Source organism: Mus caroli, chromosome 10 (genome assembly GCF_900094665.2).
Source record: "Mus caroli chromosome 10, CAROLI_EIJ_v1.1, whole genome shotgun sequence".
Classification (NCBI taxonomy): Eukaryota; Metazoa; Chordata; class Mammalia; order Rodentia; family Muridae; genus Mus; species Mus caroli.
In genome coordinates, this window is record NC_034579.1 from 105,810,551 (window position 1) to 105,820,015 (window position 9,465).

Below are 9,465 nucleotides of genomic sequence, written 5' to 3' on the forward strand. Positions count from 1 at the left end.
GGGTGGGTATGGGGGACTTTTGGGATAGCATTGGAAATGTAAATGAGGAAAATACCTAGTAAAAAATTAAAAAAAGAGATTATTTATTTACTTACATTCCAGGCGTTGCTCACCCTTGGGGCCCCCTCCCACAGTTCCTCATCCCATTCCTCCTCCCCCCTGCCTCCAAGAGGGTGCTTCCCACCCCCAACAGCTATGATGTGCTTACAGACAGGAGCCTGGCATGGCTGTCCCCTGAGAGGCCCTACCAGCAGCTGACTGAGACAGAGACAGATACTTACACCCAACCATTGGACTGAAGTCAGGGACCTGTATGGTTGAATTAGGGCAAGGATTGAAGAAGCTGAAAGAGAGAGAGAGAGAGACCCCATAGGAAGATCAACAGTCTCAATTAACCCAGAAGCCGGGGAGCTCCCAGAAACTGAGCCACCAACCAGGAGCACACACGGGTCTGTCAGAGGTCATGGCAAATATATAGTTACTTGACTTTTACATATACATGACATTATTTGTTAGGTTAAAAATAATGATTATAACACAGATTTTACTGTCTGTTATATGACTTTCTCTACTGTCCAAAGGCCAATTAATTCCAGAATGGGCATAAAAAGGCAGCCTTAACAGAGGAACATATGAATTTTGAAACATTCTCTGTTTTTATTAATTTCAGCTATGGGTGATTATTCTGCTTGCATTCTGGTATCAACAATCACTATATTTGTTGCTATTAAAATATTTAAATTTGAGGAGTTTTAGGCTTAAAAATACAAACATTGTATGAGACTTTCCATATGCTGACTACCCTGTGTGTCCTGTCATTTGAATATTATGTTAGTATGGAACATTCTTTACCACTGATGAACCAAAACTGAGACACTATTATCATTTTCTCTATGATTATCACAGATTTCAGTTATTTCTTCCCTATCACTGTTTTCTGGTACAAGATCTTACCTAACGCACTGATTTTTTATTTAATAACGTAATGGATCTCCTTCGTTTCCTCTGGGTTATGAAAGGTTCTCAGACTTTTCTTCTTTTTGATAACAATTTTGAGGAGCACTGGTCAAATATTTTTTATCGGATGTATGTTAATTGGAGTATGTCTAGTGATCCTTTAGATGGTTAGATAGAAATGGTGGTTTGTTGAATAAAATAGCACGTCACTGTGGGGGCTGGCTTTGATATCTTGTACATATCTTCAAGCTCCCACAATGGGAAGATAGTCTCCTGGCTGTCTTAATATCAAGTTTTAAAACACAGAGCTCCTTCTCCAGCAGCATGACTGACTGGACACTGCCACGATTCCTGCCATGTTGATAATGGATTAAACCTCCGAAACTGTAAACCAGCCCCAATGAAATATTTGCCTTTATAAGAGTTGACTTGGTCATGGTGTTCTTCACAGCCATGAAAACCCTAAGAGAGACGACTTCCATGTAGATTTGCTTATTTTTATTTCCTGCAGAGTTAAACCAGAGGTATTTAATTGTTGCTTGGAACACACCACCACCCTGTGATATGTACTTCCTTGCTTGAATTTTTCCATCCTAATATGTTAAGAAAGGTTTCTGTATACCTGTGATCTGACCCCTTCCTTTGCAGTTTCAATTTTAATTTTTGGGCCTGTAGACCTGTGATCTGACCCCTTCCTTTGCAGTTTCAATTTTAATTTTTGGGCCTGTAGTTTGTTCAAAGTTCATTTCATGTAATGCCAGTAAGAATGTAGATTTAGGTCCGTTGTTACAGATACCTCTAAGTTTATTGAAGAATAGTTTGAACATCAAATTCTGGCTTCTAGATGTTAATAATACTATTGATGTATAATTAATTTCTTATTAGTGAACAGAACCAGTTCTGTTTCATACATACATATATATATATATATATATACACACATATATTCTTTTCATATAATATATATTTCTATATACTGGGGCTATTCATTAACAATGCTAGAACTAATTACAATTTTTATGATATTTATATATATGATTATATAAAACGTGTAATTTTATTTACGCCGATTTATTTATTAAATTTTGTATCATAATTTTATTATTATAACAAAATATAATTATATGATTATAAATTTATAATATATACAGTACACTATGTAACATAAATTAGTTATATTAAAACAAAATAGAATTTTATATATTGTTTTATAATATGTTATATAATTAAGAATATATTATATATAAAAATTAATATGTAACTATAGTATAATGTTATATATGTGAAATAATAATCATATATTTACATATAATATAATATATGCCTGCAAAATACCCATTCATTGTTTCCTCAAGTATATTTAATCAATACTTTGTATGATTACTTATAATTTACCAAAACATAAATTTAAATTAAATTCTCAGAACTTTTTACCAGTAGCATTAGAAAGAACCTTGCCAGCTAAAGTAATCCTTATGTATATTTTCTTTTGTATTTAGACTGAAATTTAGTTATTGCCAAGCTTATTTTAGTCACTACCTTTTATGTTCCATACAATGTCGATAAATTACAGAATAACAATTAAAATGAGATTTTTTCTCAACAGTTTGCACTTTTTTCAGTAAAACCGAAGCAAGATTACTTATAAATGGAACTTGCACTGAGTTTGAAAAAAGAAGTTACCTTCTGAATATTATTGCTCTACCTAAAGCCTGGGTGACCACTGATAGACTTCTTGGAGCTCTTCTATCAGTTTATCCAAGAAAATGCACCGTTATTCCATCCACTTCCGTCAGACAAGACCTGGCTTTGCTTGGGAAGGTCAGCACTGCCTCTGGTCTAAGGAGAATAGGGGAAGTACTGAGGACACCAGGCTTCTTTTGATCAAGTACTGAGACTGTGTTATGACTCTTGGTCCGGTATAAAAATTCATCTCATATATTTTGATGGCACTCATGTTCATGTCTAGTGGAAAGAGAAGGCAAGTCCAAGTTGTTGATAGGTGGAGAATGACTTGTAATATAAAGGGATAATTATTATTTTAATGCTAGATGTGTTTGAGCAGTTAAAAATAAAGCCTAGACACTACTTATTTTTTCCCTAAAACTTTAATATCCATCAGTATATCTTGGCATATTTATGACCCCTCCTTGCAACATTATTGAGCTGTCATAAAAAGTTTTAAAATTCTGCTTAACAGTGTATGCTTATGCTCAAGATCCCAAACAACTATTGTATTTTGTAATACTTGATCCCAAAGGGAAAATAGTTGGTAAGTATTCTGTGAAGTTCTGCAAACTTTAGGTTGAGCTTTTTAGATCATTTTGGACCTACATAGAATAAGTCAGGACTTGTTAATCATTCCTAGAATGGTACATACATATCTTCCCAAACATTATTTAAATGCAGCGTGGAACACTTATCAAAGGTTTTATGGAAAAATAGAGAAAAATAAATAAATAAATATGCATGAAATTAAATTATATCCACTAAATCAACCACTTCCTTAGACTCCATCATCTTTGGGAGCAGGGCATTATTCGCTGCTTTCATGAATATAAAATACACTTCTAGAGCCATGGAAATTCTCCATGAGTCTTAGAATGTCACGCAAGAGCACAGTAATTGGTATATTATTTGCCTTATAGAGAAAAATGTGTGACTTGGAGAGAAAAATGGATGTGTCTTGCAAAGTCCATTTCTATATTAGCATCTGCAAATAGTGCTTAAGGGCCTGTTAGTAGTAGAAGAATGAAAACTATAATTTAGTTAAAGTAGCAAGGACAATCGACATCTTAACAAGTAACGTTCTTACAGTATTCTGCTATTAAAAGGTGAAAGCATTTGCTAAGCATAAAGGTCCTGCTGATTTCCCTCTGCAACAGAGCTCTCAAGTCATATGGCAAGGCACTGCCCTTCACAGTTTAAATATTACTGTGTGAATATTTTTAAAATATTAGATTTAGAAATAGATTTTTCTGATACACACATTTAAAGAAAAACAAGTCTTTGGCAGACATTTTCTACGTACAATATTCCAATGTCAAATCTAAGAAAGAAATTATTATATTATATATAATAATTTATAGTATATTTATAAATATAATATATTAAAAATAAATATAAATAAATATATTTATAATATAATATAATTATTATATTATATAGTACAAAGAAAAGAGATAAAATGCCTAACAGTAACCACTGTACAGTTGACCTAATTTATCATAGATCATAAAATAATGTTACTTTTAATTGTTCTAATAAGTTTTGTAGTGGTGGAAGCGTTGCCAGGCTGATGAAGAGAATATTGACAATCTCTGTCTTTCTTAAATTCACATTGCTAGAGTTTGGGAAACAAAGAGAAAAAGCTAATCAGGATATTAAAAAAAATGGGCTTCTATTTTGTTTTGCTTATATTGCCTGATTTCTATATGATATTACATAGTTCAGTGCTGATTTTTTATTTAATATAAAAATGACCATTGTCTTATTATATATAACATTATACTAGTAAGACTATTAATACTTAATATACAACAGAAGAGTCTAATTACAGAAATAAGTGAATTTATAAAAGTATTACTTCTTGGAGTCTGGCTTAGTCAGGGTTTCTATTCCTGCACAAACATCATGACCAAGAAGCAAGTTCGGGGGGAAAAAAGGATTTATTCAGTTTACACTTCCACATTGCTGTTCATCACCAAAGAAAGTCAGGACTGGAACTCAAGCAGGTCAGGAAGCAGAAGCTGATGCCCAGGCCATGAGGGATGTTATTTACTGGCTTGTTTCCCTGGCTTGCTCAACTTGGATTCTTATAAAACCCAGGACTACCAGCTGAGGGATACACCACCTACAATAGACCCTTGCACCCTTGATCACTAATTGAGAAAATGCCTTACAGCTGAATCTCGTGGAGGCATTTCCTCAACTGAAACTCCTTTCTCTGTGATAACTCCAGCTTGTGTCAGCCAGTAGAGTCTAATAAAAATGTGAGGAGAGGACTACATGAACACAATCAAAAGAACAATGAAGTCTTCCATTTGACTGTGAGGTGGACATCAACCTTCATATCATGAAGGTCAATCTATTACACAGGTATTACATTTACATGGAATCCCACTAGAGGTATCTCTTTGCTTTCTTTTTCAATAAGCCAGGGCTGTCCCTTCTTAGATTTGACGGTAGCTTATTTGTCAGGGCCCTTTGACATCTGCATCGTTCTACCATCAAGGCCTGCCATTATTAATTTGTGGTTTTCAACTCTGTATAACTGAATTGCTGCTTTTCCTTCAGATATTTGCTTTCACAGAACAATGAAGAGTGAAGGAGACATGGGCAACGTGCCACCACATCCATCACCAACTGTTTTCAAATGGGGTTCCCCAGCATCTGAACTTCTCTGCATCCGAGAGTTAGAGGTGTGCCTCTGGATCCCCTCTAACTCAAGGAAACCGTGGAAAAGTCAATGATTTATTTTTTCCTACCTATACAGAGGAAGCCAAGAGAAAGGAGTTTTGCCTAGTTTAGGGGCTACCAATTTAACACCACCATCATTTTTATTACCTCACCATTTGATTCCAACGTTTGAGTGTGTTCCTGTAGTCAGAAATAAAAGGACAGCATTTCATAAATTGTGCATCAGTCTGACAAATTTCTCTTATGAATAAATGCATTGTGTATGATTTGAGTATCTTTCTACAGAAGTCTTTTTCTCTATGGAGGATCTATACTTTGCACCCTGGGATCAAAAAGGAACATGGAAAATTCATATACAAGTCTTACATGAGAGACGTTTACTTTATAGACACATGATTCAGGATACATGTTCTATAAAGTATTCTTTTAAACTTGACTCATTGAATATTCCAAAGGGACTGCATTTTTCCTCTAATTGTTATAAAGGAAGAATAGACATATGAGCTATAAAAGGCAACTGGAAAAGGCCAGCCTGCAGAAATTTACTTCTAAATTAGGAAGAAGTTTTTATTATCACTAAGACACAGGATCAGAGGTGGTGTTTTCTGATAGCTTCTTTCTAGTCCTCAGTGAAACAAAAACCCTGCTGACATGCAAGCTGCCTACTGAAGATTAGTAAATAGTTAATAAGTCAGAGTCTTGGCACAGATGACTCAATGCATGCAACTATGCGTAAAGTAGTAAGGGTACGTCTGTGTGCATGCACAAGCACCTTAAAGATCACAGACAATGATCATTTTAAGTCAGCACCTTTGTTCTTGGTAGTCAAAGGGCAGACATTAGCAGAGGGAATAGTCTCATCTACTTCATTATTACTGTATATGATTATTTAAAATAAAAGCAGTTTATTGAATCATTTACTAAAAACTTACCTTACTGAATTTTCTTTCTGATAATTTGTAAATAGGCACTGTCAAAAAGTACTATATCATAATTTAATAAATTTGTACATGAATGTCATGTTACATTAATTTTATACTAATGTCACTGCACTTTTGGAATATCATAGAAAACATTTTGTAAATGTTGAGTTGATATGAAAATATTTGCTTAGACGATTCTACTAATTTACCTTTCTATTAGCAATTTTTACTCACCATTATTAAAATATTAGCAACACATTTATTTTCTTGTGTGTTAGAACACTCATTTCATTTTAAGCAACTTCATTCCTATTTTCCTGTTTTATTTTAATTCTAAATTAAATTAATGGCCAGCATGTGAAAACAATGTATATAAAAATTTCCAGTCTTTTCTTTGATATGGCTACACATGTTGCAACTATTTTCTTTCTTAGTATTTCTGTTTAGCTTTATTTAGTTTATTGTGGCTCTAATTAGTCTTTACACTTTAGATTGTCAAATAAGTGACATTCTGGTATTTTGACAGTATTATTTTATTTTTATATGATTGTTTAACTTTTTTGAACTGAAGTATAAACTGAAGAGACATAATTTATTTTTATATGGACTAGTCTGGCTTCGAATTCATAGAGATCTACCTGCCTCTGTGTTCTGAATGCTGGAATTAAAGGCATGGGCAACCATGTCCAGCCTCATTTTTTTTTTTTTGGGGTTCTAAAAATAAGTAACCCATTTTGTTTTGCATAAGTTCTTTTAAAAATTCATCATCTTTACTCAAGCTTTAAATATAGCTTTAGAGTATAAGATATTCACAAAATTGTTGATTACTAATTTTTATCTCAATTCACTCAATATGCATCATGAATGACGAAGTAACTTTTACTATTATCATAATAGTTGGCTTGTGATTTGTGAAGAACAAGTATATAATATAGCATGTGTTTTAGAATATAATTTACTGTACTCCAATAAGCTTATAGTAGTTGAAACAAGGATACTCATACAACCATACAGCTTTTGGTATGGTAGTTGAATTATTAAAGATGATTTCATTAGATTTCCAGTGGAGGGCTGGTTGAAATAGCCATTAATGTGGAGCTTGGTGATAGGAATTGAATCCTAACCTTATGAATCACATTTACAGCCCTGAAGCTTATTCATTTCAGATTTCACTGCAATTTGAAACCACAAGATTTTTGTTCATTGTCAAATGAAAACTGATGTGTCACAATTATGCAGTGACTGTCGTTGATGTTAAGATATTACAGACTTTGTATATATTATTTTTATAATTGAATATTATGTATTTACATATGTTTATAAAAAGTATGTGCATTATGTAAAGGACTGGTACAAACACATTATCTATTTTTTTGCAAAAATGCCATTATGAAATCTATTAAAATGTCACAAAATATGTGCCAATATAATAGACACATGTGCACATACACAGAGACACACAGGCACACATATATTTGCAACTGGTTAAGAACATTAATACAACATGTTAGAATCAATGAAGAAAATGATTACATAATATTTATCTGAAGTTTTTTTATACAGTAATGATTAAAGTCTAGCATTTTTTTCTTAGTGAACTGTGCATTTTCTTGCATATAGGACTTTTAGTTCACAAATCATTTTCTCTCTAGAGTTTCTGACTTTATTATCCCATGCCATATGGCCTTCATTACTTCTGATAAGTCATCTACATATCATTCTTTTTCTTGATGGCTTCATGTTCTCTGTCTTTGGTTTTAAATAATTCATGTTTAAATTTATCACAGAATATATTGTATCTGTCACATTTTCTGAGTAATTTGTCTTAGAATTTGGGAATTTTCATACATTATTCTCACACAATTTTATGAACATTTTGCTCTCTTTCTTTTTAATATTTACATCACATTTATCATTGCACATTAGATTTTTGTACCCCACACAGTTTTCAAACAAAAGACAGTAGAATACTCATACAATGTTGGTATTGTGTCTAGTAATAGCCATATTCTATAAAGTACTTTGTCAGCCGGGCATGGTGTCATATGCATGGAATCCCAACACTGGGGCCAAGGAGGCAGGAGGATCAGGAGGCATATCTTCAGCTATGTATCAGAGTCTAAAGCCAGGCTAGGTTGCATTAAAAACCCTGTTGCAATCCAAAAAAATAAGCAAACAAAGAGGTTCTGTGTTTGATTTTAAATACTTGATATGAGTTTCTCATGCTACTCATTCACTCTATACTTAGGACTCTATTCCAAGCAGATGTAAAATGGAGTAAATAATTTTCTATGCTAATAGAATTTACAAAGGACCCAGTGTGTGTCAGTGAGAAAATGGGTAGCAAATAGTGTGTAGCCATACAGTAGTATATTATTATATAATAAATGGAATAAAATATTTCAATTACAACCTGAAGGAATGTCAAAAGGGTCATGCATATGAAAGTAATCCTAGGTAAAACACCGCACATGATCTCATTTCTACAAAATTAAAAAGGTTCAGGAATAAAGACAGCAAATAGACCATCATTTCCAGGGAGAATTGGCTGATAATGAAGAATGATTCTAAATAAGTTCAAGCTAACTTCCAGAAACTAAGGAAATACTAAGACAATATTGTAAAATGATTGTTGTGATCATTATACAACTTTGAGAATTTGCTAAAATCTTTACATTCTATGCTCATTTACATGACAAAATTTTATGCAGAGTTAGTAAAACAGCAGAAGTGATAAATACAGAATAGAGAGAAGATAAAAGACATAGCAATAAACTACTTCAATTACATCAACTAACATCGATATACATAAATATCAATTTTAAATTTTGAATTAATTGCAACATTGACTGTAAATTGATACAAATATTCAGCATTTGGCATCGATAATCAATAAATTGATATGTCTATCTATCTATCTATCTATCTATCTATCTATCTATCTATCTATCTATAAATATAAATCTTGAGTGTTGAATTAATTGAACTATACTTGCCTGGAAGAATGAGGTTATAATTATATGCATGGACAATGTTTACTACCTATCTTTCCTTTAGTGTAATGCCAATGGCAAAGTGGAGTAATTGTGGCAACAGCCTCTAGACAGTAAACCACAGAGATACCTGCTTCCCCAATCCTTGACTGTGGATTTCTTTTTTTCTTTTT